General features: G+C 36.4%; 1 long non-coding RNA gene across 1 annotated transcript; it reads left to right on the top strand.

The window, feature by feature from the left end:
* The first annotated feature begins 524 nt into the window (after positions 1-524).
* LOC148682294 (uncharacterized) lies at positions 525-4,119 on the top strand. The gene is made up of 4 exons (XR_015943003.1): positions 525-618; positions 2,707-3,191; positions 3,284-3,383; positions 3,553-4,119. It is a non-coding gene; the product is annotated as an uncharacterized LOC148682294 (long non-coding RNA).
* Positions 4,120-10,979: the final 6,860 nt, after the last annotated feature.

The raw sequence follows: 10,979 nt of genomic DNA, 5'->3' as shown, positions 1-10,979 counted from the left end.
ATAAAACATAAATCATTACATGGGTAATATCTATATCTAATATTTTAAAATGGCTTTCATTTACTTTATTAAGAGTATGTGTATATATATTGACAAAATTTCAATGTCATATATTCATAAAGACACTGATGTAGTGTGCAGAGGTAAACTGATATTTACTTATCAAGATATTCTTCATCATTTAAATAACATTTTTATTCATTTTAATGCTTGTGAACCACAAAGAATAAATAGTCAAATTAAATCAGAGGGGATGATTGTGCTATTCTATTAATAATGTATTTAAAATGAACATATTTTCATTTTTTAGCTTTTTACAATTGCTGGACATGTTTTGTTTTGTCCAATATCTTAAGAATCAGTGATATATAAATATATTTTATATTATGTTGTAGTCATAACAGTAGTGATAAGATAATAGTGCCTTCTAATGCTTCTCTAAAAAGTTCTTTACTTTATTTGAGAAACCCCAAACGTCATCATGTATGATTGACCTAAATGTCTTCTGTGTGCTGTGAGGAGTTAGCGATTGATCGGGACTTTTATTTTGGTGTGGTGCTGTGACGTCATTGGCCCGGGCTGCTAACACTCATGCGTCTGTGCCTCCACAGGACAAAGGTTTGTGTTTTTAAAGCTTTTGAGGAGGATAAACTTATGCAAAGCACTCGATTAAAGCTGAATGTCTTTATACGTGACGCTGAGAGATGTGTCATTTAAAACATGATAAGGCTTTATATAGTGCGCTTGAACGCTTTTAACAGTATCGAGTGCTGTTGTTATGATGAGTTTATGCACATGACTAGCAGAAATATGCATCACGACAACTTTTCATAAACCCTGCAAACGTTTATATGAAGATTACAGCAGATATACAGTGAAAAAAGAAGAGTCTGAGGAACAGACAGGTTGGTTTATTAAAGCTCATTTCATTTGTGTTCACTAAACATCTTCAGCTAAAAGTAGCTAAAACTGGTGTTATATTCGCATGTTCAGACTTTCTCCCTAGTAATATCACTTCAGAAAATGATTCTGTGCTAATTCTAACGAGTGAAATCATATGTTGAGGTTGTTTTTATATGCGTACATTTGTTCGTTGTGGTACAGTGATAATTCGTGACAGGCTACTGTAAATATCGGCTCTGAAATCCAGGTAAGAATGACTTCAACACATCATCAGCACTGTTTAATTGACTGAATAATGTTGTACTTAATAGTCATGGGCTGATAATGTGATTTAACTGTATAGAGTTTGCACAGAATACTCTTCTGATTTTCTGTGATATTAAAGAGAAAGTCTGAATGTGTGAATATAAGACCAACTTTACCTCAATAAATCACATTATCAGCCACCGACTCTCACAGCACAACATTGTTCACAGTCAGCTCAACAGTGCTGCTGATGTTGTCATGTTAAAGTCATTCCTACACGTCATTTCAGAGCCAGTATTTAAAGTAGCCAGAATGCAGATTTGGGATCAAATCTTTTAATAATGAAGATGTCAGTCAGGGCTAAATTCAGGAACCCTTAACTTTTGCTCTCAGAGTTTGACAGAACATGTTATCTCTGACACTAGCTTTGGAGGTGAAGTGAGTTTGACATTTCATATCTGTTAAACTTGTTTCTACCAGTTAAACTCATGCGCTTGTTAACTTTTCAGCTCATTACACATAATATATAAACTTGATAAAAACACACCTGTAAACCTAAACATTTACCTTTGCAATGCTCTTGTTTAATGTTATCAGACAGCCATTTTCATCTGGAGAGATTTATATAATAATGGAAAGATTTTAAATATTAAAAATGTTTATTAAAAATATAAAAGTGGTAGAATTTTGATCAAAAGTAAACCTTAAAAAGTGCGTCGACATATAGCACCCAGGTGCTCACGGTGACCTGAGCTCAATTCCTGACTCGAGGTCCTTTATTTTTATCTCTGCTCCGCACGCTTACCTGTCTGTAAATGTCCACTGTCCAATCATCTGTCCATCTGGTTCTGCCATGAAATAGGCAGAAAGTCTCAGAGAGAATAGTCTCACTATCTAAAGACGCTCCAGCAGTCAGGTGAAGATGTTTAGATTTTACTCTTCCTCAAGTGGAGTTTCTGTCTTGTGTTGAAGGACAGAACCCTTTTCCCCATCTTTATGAATATACTTCACTGCATCCAATCAGCTCACAGTAAAAACAACAAGCCACGCCCACTCGTCTCATCTAGTATCCTCTTTCTCCAGGAACTGCGTCACAATACAGAAAAAAACGCAGCTTCCGGTTCATGCAGACTTTAACAGTAGAGTTGATGAAGGGATTTTCAGCAGATGTGCTCTCCAACACACAAGATTAACTCATGGTTTCTCTAGTTAAAGACTCCACACAGTGTTTGTTCTGCACAATTCACACTACTGTAAAACACTCTTTATATTGGACTGTCCTGCTTTTAATGACTGCAGAAGGCTTTTTAGCACATGAACTCGCTCAGCAAACTGTCACCAAGAAAACCTGTAGACTTTTATTATATATTACTGTTAAAACTCTTATCTAATATGGCTATTAATTCGCTATTTATTAAACATTTGCTTTGGTTTTTTACCAAATCAACTCTTTGTACTTGTTATATTTTGAGCTCAAACTATATTAGAGAGACTTAAACAGATGATCTTGTTATCTTGTCACTGTTGTGTAATGTAATGTGTATTTATTGTATATAGCGCATTTATTGTGTATGGCCATACACCCAAAGCACTTCACAATCATGAGGGGGGGTCTCCACACCACCACCAGTGTGCAGCATCCACTTGGATGATGCGACGGCAGCCACAGGACAACGGCACCAGTGCGCTCACCACACACCAGCTATTGATGGAGTAGAGAGACAGTGATAGAGCCAATTCGGTGGAAGGGGATGATTGGGAGGCCATGATCGTATGGGCCAATAGAGGGACTTTGGCCAGGACACCGGGGTTACACCCCTGCTCTTTCACGTGAAGTGCCATGGGATTTTTAATGACCACAGAGAGTCAGGACCTCGGTTTAACGTCTCATCCAAAAGACGGCGCCCATTGACAGTGTAGTGTCCCTTTCACTTTACTGGGGCATTAAGGCTCACATAGACCACAGGTTGAGCGCCCCCTGCTGGCCTCACTAACACCACTTCCAACAGCAACCTAGTGTTCCCTAGTGGTCTCCCATCCAGGTCAGTTTGTGCTGTACAGTTCATCACATCTACTGTAAACAGAATCAGATCCTCTTTGGTTATTATCAGTTTGTCTTCCTTTATCTTGTCAGATTCATTACATGTGCTTCTTCTGTTGGTGTTACTGGTGGAGCTGCTGCTCTTCTCACTGCCTCTGCACAGCAGATTCCTCCTCATGTGTTTACACCCTCTGTATGTAAATGTCATCTCTACATCCCAAACTCCTTTCCATTCTGTCTTAATATGTCCCTTGATAATAGATTTATTTCAGCTTTTCCTCCATCATCTGCCTTCCTCCTCTTCAGCGTCTCCTGTGCAGATTGATCAGCAGTCTGATGTCCATGTGTTCCTCTATGTGCAGGTCTCCAGCAGAACTCGACCGTCCCTCTTTCTCATATGGACCATACAGAAGTGTGAACAGCTCATGTGTTAAAGCTCCTCTAGATGACCTGCGGCTGATTAAAGATGTTCAACTGATGCTGAGTCTGAATACATCAGCCCCAGGGTGAACGCTGGGATGGCAAAATAAAAGTCTCGACTGGAAGAGTTGAAGACGGGTTGGTATATTTCTGCAGATCACATGGAGTGATCAATATTTATTTAATGGAGACAACACCAAAGCAGACACAGTAAATACTAATCAAACACTGAACAGTCTGTGTTCATCTAACAGAAGTTCTAGAATTAATAAAAAAGAGAGAAAAGGAAACGAGAGGGCAGATTTTGTTTTCTGCAAAAACTGCATGACAGAATCAAATCTGTGAATTATTTTAGTTTTATTTCATTTGTTAAGAAACTTTTATGTGGGATCAATGACGACTACATAGTAAAAGTCTGTGAGTTTAAAATGAGCATCTAAATAGGTGATTCAGCTGAACACAGTAAAGGCTCTGAATGAAACAGGTCCACAATAAACCCATGAACACAATCTTTTGTCTTATTTGATTGTTGAAATGTGCACACAGTCATGATACAACTTATAACATCTCAATACATCAATAATCAGAGTGAAAGATCAACAGATGAATGAATAAACACACTAATATAGCTAATTAAACAAGAAATAAAGTCAATAAATGAGCATCTGAGACACAAACAAGTAAATGATTCAGCTGTTTGATATACAGTTAAAGTCAGAATTATTCACCCTGCTTTGAATTTTCTTTTCTTTTTAAAATATTTTTCAAATGACGTTGAACAGATTCAGGAAATGTTCACAGTATGTCTGATAATATCTTTTCTTCTGGAAAAGGTCTTATTTGTTTTATTTCAGCTAGAATAAAAGCAGTTTTTAATAAAAATTAAAAAAACATTTAAAGGTCATCATTATTAGCCCCTTTAAGCTATATGTTTTTTTCCCAATTGTCTACAGAATAAACTGCACGTCTACAGATTTAAAGCCCCGTGCACTGACAACAAACAGAGGAACTCTCGAACGGATGAAACAAAACATTAAGTGCAAGTTCTGCTGAAGTTAACTACTGGATAAAACATGTTTTACTTGCGTATAAAAATAAATCAATAAACAAAATCTCTCAGTGAATCGCCACACTCACTTACAGCTTTTCACAATTGTTTACACACATTTTCTGAAAGAATACAAATCAAAGCACACACACACACACTAAGGCCAATTTACCCAATTCTATAAAGCATGTCTTTGTACTGTGGGAGAAACTGGGGCCTCCACACGAAGGCAAACTCCACACAGAAATGCCAGCTGGGACTCGAACCATAGGTGACAGTGCTAACCACTGAGCCACTGTGCCGCCTGCTGGTTATACACCTGATTTCAATTGAAAATTATTTTGTTTTAAAGGTATTTGGTCTTAAATATGCTAAATAAATTAGTTACAGACTAGTCCATTACTCTGAACCTAAGCAGCCATTGTAAATTACAGTACTACAATAGCATTACAACAGTTAACCATACTGTCCTTGCCTAAAACAACTAAATGTTAAATCATTGACATTTTTGATCCAGTGACTTTTTATTAAAGCTGTTTTTAAATGAGTCTGCACTGTGGAACTATATGAATGTTTGGCTTTAGAAAATGTGCATTTTATAATACATTACATACAGCCCATACAATTATTCTACAAAGCAAATTTTAAGGTGTTGCATTTCTGGTGTAAGCTCATGTAGTGTTTTAGTGTTAAAATCTAAGTGTACATATACTGTTTTTAACGCTGATGTGGGTTAAATTGTGACTTAAATTGTGGGTTAAATTGTAAAAAGTGTGTATTATTGGTGTTGCCTTTCCATACTCCTCATTGGTGTTAATTGCACATACGGGAACTTGAGGTGACTGAGTCAATACGGTCCGCATTTGACGATAAACTTTTCAATAATGGCTGCTCCTGCTGGATAGTTTCCTGCCGGAAACTTGACATAAAAGCAAATGAAAGACACGCGAGTCGGAATTTTTACATTTTAGAATTAAGAAGCCGGTTTAGCAACTTTAAAATCAGGGATTGTGGAACTATACCCGTGAATCATTACAGCATCAGCCACACAAAGCCATCAGGTGTTGAGGTACGTCATTTTCCTTATTTAATAGCACAAACTTAAGTTTTTTTTATTTGTAATGTTATATATACGCCTGGGCTACTTGTTAATTACACAAATTGTCCTAAATACTTTTGTAAAACCTTAATGTCACAAATCATTTTAAATGATTTTTGGCGCAGGATTCTACACCACTTCAGTGTATATTTTACATACAGGACCCCCTCGTGAGTCATCAACACGAAGCGGAGCGATGGCAGCAGCAAGTTTTCCGCTCATTTAATGCCAAAACAGGTGAGTTGTTTTGTACGTTTTATCGAAATTATAACTTAGTCATTTTATTTGAACAAAGAGAGTATTGCAGAGTAGTGTAACGTTACGCTTTCTGCCTGTAACGTTACTGCGAATGCGTCATAAAATGTCACTCATAAATTTAGTTTTAGACAGCTTTCCTATCTTTACACATGCTTAAAATGTTCGTTTGTGCATAAATGGTATGGGTATGTTGTTGAAACTTATTTTAAATGTGATTGAATCAACCAATGCAATCCAATTTATTATTTAACGTCGCAAATTATGTGCTATTGAGCATTTTACACATGGTACACGATATCTGTAAGGGATTCTGATCGGGCATGTGGAGAATGAATTCGTATCCTTACATGTATACCGTTAACAGCATTTCTTTTACGTTTGCCGTCAGCTAGTGCGTATAATTTTGAAAGATTTTAAGGCGGGTTAATGTACACTGATTTAGTGTTCCTTTTTTTAAACGGAGACTCGACGCCTTGCGTGTCACGCTGGAAAAATAACGAACTAAGCATGAAGCAAGTAGAATAAAAAGTAAGTTTTTCCTTTCCATTTTTGCTTGAAAACAAACCCAGATAGCCCTCCGGCTCCGACTCGGCATCAGCTCGCTCGCGCACATGCGGTTGTGATGCGGCTGTAAAGCACTGGCCCGATTCCGGTCAACCATATCCGGGTCTGTCTAAAGCAGGGGTCTCAAACTCGCGGCCCGCGGGCCATTTGCGGCCCTCAGTGCAATATTTTGTGGCCCGCGCCGACCGCTGTACACTGACAGAATCAGCGGAGCGGGGAGAGAGAGCGCTTCCCGCTCCGCTGATTCTATCTGTACACAGCGGTCACTGGCATTCCCCGCCCGCCGTGTAAACAAAGGAGCGGGGATGCCGGTGACGTCACCACGCACCCCGCCCCTTTGTTAGACGCTGTGACGGACGGGAAGAACCTAGGTAAGCCGTTGCATTCACTGCAATCAGCCCAAATGTCCGCTAAAAGTCAAATCTAATTCTGTACATATCATCGCCAAAGGAGCTCGCCTTTACTAAGTTTACACTGAAACTGCGTCTCATAACAAACAGCGGTATTCCGCCGGTGGTCATCGCAAGAATCTTGCGCTGCCTGCTCATAAATTGGGTCAGCTGACTCGCCAGCTTTTCCACTAACACAGAAAAATGAAGATCAGCTCAGACTGAACCTTTAAATTGACACAAACTGAAACCAAATATTTTAAAGAGTGATAGAAGTGAGACTTTACTTACTTTCTTTTGTCTATTCTTTTTTGAGGTGTATATTATTTTTATTTTTTATTTATTTACTGATGACTGTTTTGCAGCTTTCATCAATGAATTGAATGATTTATTATAATCTTTTGTTTGTTTTGTAGCAGAAATATTATTTATTAAATTGACATGCATATAAAAACAGCAGTACAAAATAAATATTTCTTACTGCAATGCTTCATTTTTGTTTGATGCAAACTATACAATTATTTTTCATAAAGTAACAGACTTTTTATAGCAGATAACCTACATTCATGCACATTCAAGGGAGTATCAAAATGAGAAATGTAATTCATTTTTACTATTATTGTCATTTTCATCATCATTAATATTCTATAATTATTAGACATTCATTTTGGAATTATTGCACACAAATATCAATGTCTTCAAAGCATTAGTTAGATAGTTGTTTCTGGTTTTTGTCAGTCCTATTGATGTTGTTTTAAAATACAATAAATCCCTTAAAAAGCAATTTGCAGCGGTGCTCAATCATTTTTGGTGGGTGCTCCTAAATTTTTTCTGGTGCTACTAAATTTATTTTGGTGCTCCTAAATATTTGAAGTTGGGAGCACCGGTGCTACTAAGTAAAAAAGTTAATTTCGAGCCCTGTCTTATATATATTATAGGTAGATACAGACTGGTACAGACTGATGTGACTGGAGTGGGGTGGGGGTGTTTTATTTATACATATATACGCCTTTTTTTTAGGTGAGGGAATGGAAGTTTTGAGTGAGTTCCCCCACTTTTTTCCCTAGGACTTGGCCTTTTTGGGAGCACATATTTGTGTGAGAAGTTATTCTCCACCTTGAACTTCAATAAGTCAAAGTACAGGTCTAGACTTAATGATGATCATCTTCAAGCCATACTGAGGGTCTCAACTGCTTCCGCTCTAAAGCCAAATGTGGTTCAGATTTGTGAGAAGCGCTGTCAAGTCTCTGGCAGTAAGGAGTAGGCAAAAGATGCCATGTTCAGAAGAACTGTTCATAATCTTCACTCAATGTTCTATCAATGTTCAGGACACTTCATGTTCAGAAGAAATAATTAAAACTGTTAATAATGACATTTGAGGACTTTTTTTTGTGAAATCCCTTATGCGGCCCAGCCTCACCAAGACTTTGCCTCCTGCGGCCCCCAGGTAAATTGAGTTTGAGACCCCTGGTCTAAAGAGTCCTGGCCGTTTCTGGCAAGGACTCGGTTGATGGCAACCGATTAAGTTCTTATTTTATCTAGTAATCTGTTAGCTCCACGTTTAATGATAATTTGAGAAAATATTCATGGTACGATAGCAAAAAAAAAAAAAAAAAAAGAATATTTAGTGTGGATGGTCGCAATGTTTAGACGCAAACAAAAAAATATCATTTATAAATAGATTATACATGTCATCTAGAGAAAAACTATGTAAAATTCGCTTATTTTTGAGATAGCACGCTCCTGTGCTGACTGTTTTTTTTTTTAAAGCAGAAGTTGGTTTCATAATAAACACATGCGTTACTAAACTCCTGATCCAAACTCCAATCCAGACGGTGGCGGTAATGCTCCAAAAAGCTGGTTGTCAACCACCATGGCACGAAGATCACAAGAAGAAAAAGTTTGGTTTTTCAAACATTTCATGTCAATTTATTCTATAGAAACAACTGCAATAATAATAGGATTAACATGGGTGGAAGAAATATGCCCTGAGAAGGTAGTTATGTGTTCTGACTCAGCATCAGCATTGTCATCTTTAATTACTTATAGATCAACCAGAGAAGATTTAATTTATGAAATATTCACAATTTTACACCGTATACAAAAGAAAGGAGGGACAGTAGGGTTTTGCTGGATACCTGCGCATAAAGGAATATATGGAAATGAAATGGCTGATAAACTGGCAAAGGAAGCATTGAAAAGTAATATATTAGATATTAGGGTTCCCTTAGGAAAATGTGAAATTAAATCTATTATTAAAGAAAATATTAAGAAAGAATGGCAAGGAATCTGGGATAGAGATAAGAAGAGATGACATCTATATAAAATTAAAAAAATAGTAGAGACAAAAAGAAATGTGTATGGTAGGAACAGAAAGGAAGAAGTTATATTAACTAGACTGAGGCTTGGACACACTGGATTAAAATCAACTATGTCAATACTAGGAGTTACAGAAAATGATTTATGTGATCATTGTGGAGTAAGAGAAACCGTAGAACATATTATGTTTGAATGCAGGAAATATATACAAGAGAGGTGGGAACTAACAGAATATTTAAGCAATAATGGACAGAAAGATAAAAACTTAGAATATATATTAGGGATAAACGTTAATAGGGATAGTTTAGGGTATAAGATATTAATACAATATCTATATAGCACAGGATTGAGCGAAAGACTATAATAAATAATTATAATTAATGCATATGAGGATAATTAATGCATATGAGGAAGCTCGACTCAAACATCCACACGCAACTGTGATTTCTGACTGGCAGACAAATGAGGACGATGATTGCCTGTCATACATCTAAAGACAGAACAGGTTTGTTTGCAATTATTTTAAACACATACTGTCAACATTATGTCATTGATCTATTACAACCTGTGAGTTTTGCCCTGGCACTATACTAAAGTGATGTTTTGTTTTGTAAATGTATCTGATCAAGGGACAGTATAGACACATCTATATCGTGATGAAGAAAAATTACTTGGAACAAAGAGGCTGGATAAAAGGCAGGTATGAAGATTTCAGAAATCAAGGCAGCACCACAAGTACCATCACCATCAATGACTATGGCAGAAATCTTAAGACCACCATCAAGATGCACAGATACTGTACATTCCAGTACACCAGGCGTGTCCAAAAATGTCCAAGAACATTTTTACAGTATGTCTGATAATATTTTTTCTTTTGGAGAAAGACTTATGTTTTATTTCGGCTAGAATAAAAAGCGGTTTAAATTTTTTTTATGAACCATTTTAAGGTCAAAATTATTAGCCCCTTAAGTCTTCAGAACAAACCATTGTTATAAAATAACTTGCCTAATTACCTTAACTTGACTAGTTAACTTGATTAACCTAGTTAAGCCTTTAAATGTCACTTTAAGCTGTATAGAAGTGTCTTAAAAATATCTAGTCAAATATTATTTACTGTCATCATGGCAAAGATAAAATAAATCAGTTATTAGAAATGAGTTACTAAAACTAATATGTTTAGAAATGTGTGGAAAAAATGTTTAACTCTCCGTTAAACAGAAATTGGGAAAAAAATAAACGGTGGCTAATAATTTAGGGGGGCTAACAATTCTGACTTCAACTGTATTTATATATATATATATATATATACACTGTAAAAAATTGCTGTTAAAAAACGGTCAGATTCTATGGTAAAATAATGTTTTTTCACTAAAACAGTAATATTCTGTTAAAAACAGTGCTTTCTGGGTAACATTTTTGTTTTCGAGAAAGTAACCAACTGCAGAAAACTGTGAGCTAACAGAGTTCAGATTCGATGTTTTGAAGTCTGTGTTTGAAATCACACTTTGTGTCCTTGTTCACTATTTCATACACTAGATAACTAATATAGTTCACCTGACAGAGTTAATGATCACTAATGAGTGAATCCAGACACTGATGAACACCTGCTGTTAATAATTACAATTACTGAAGAAAATAAACAAGAAACACAAACAGTGACTTGAGTTACAATTAAATAAAATCAAATAAAAT

The sequence above is a fragment of the Danio rerio genome, chromosome 4, assembly GCF_052040795.2.
Source record: "Danio rerio strain M-AB ecotype USA chromosome 4, GRCz13ab, whole genome shotgun sequence".
NCBI lineage: Eukaryota > Metazoa > Chordata > Actinopteri > Cypriniformes > Danionidae > Danio > Danio rerio.
The sequence above is the reverse complement of the archived record's forward strand: the minus strand, read 5'-3'. Positions and strand labels throughout refer to the sequence as shown.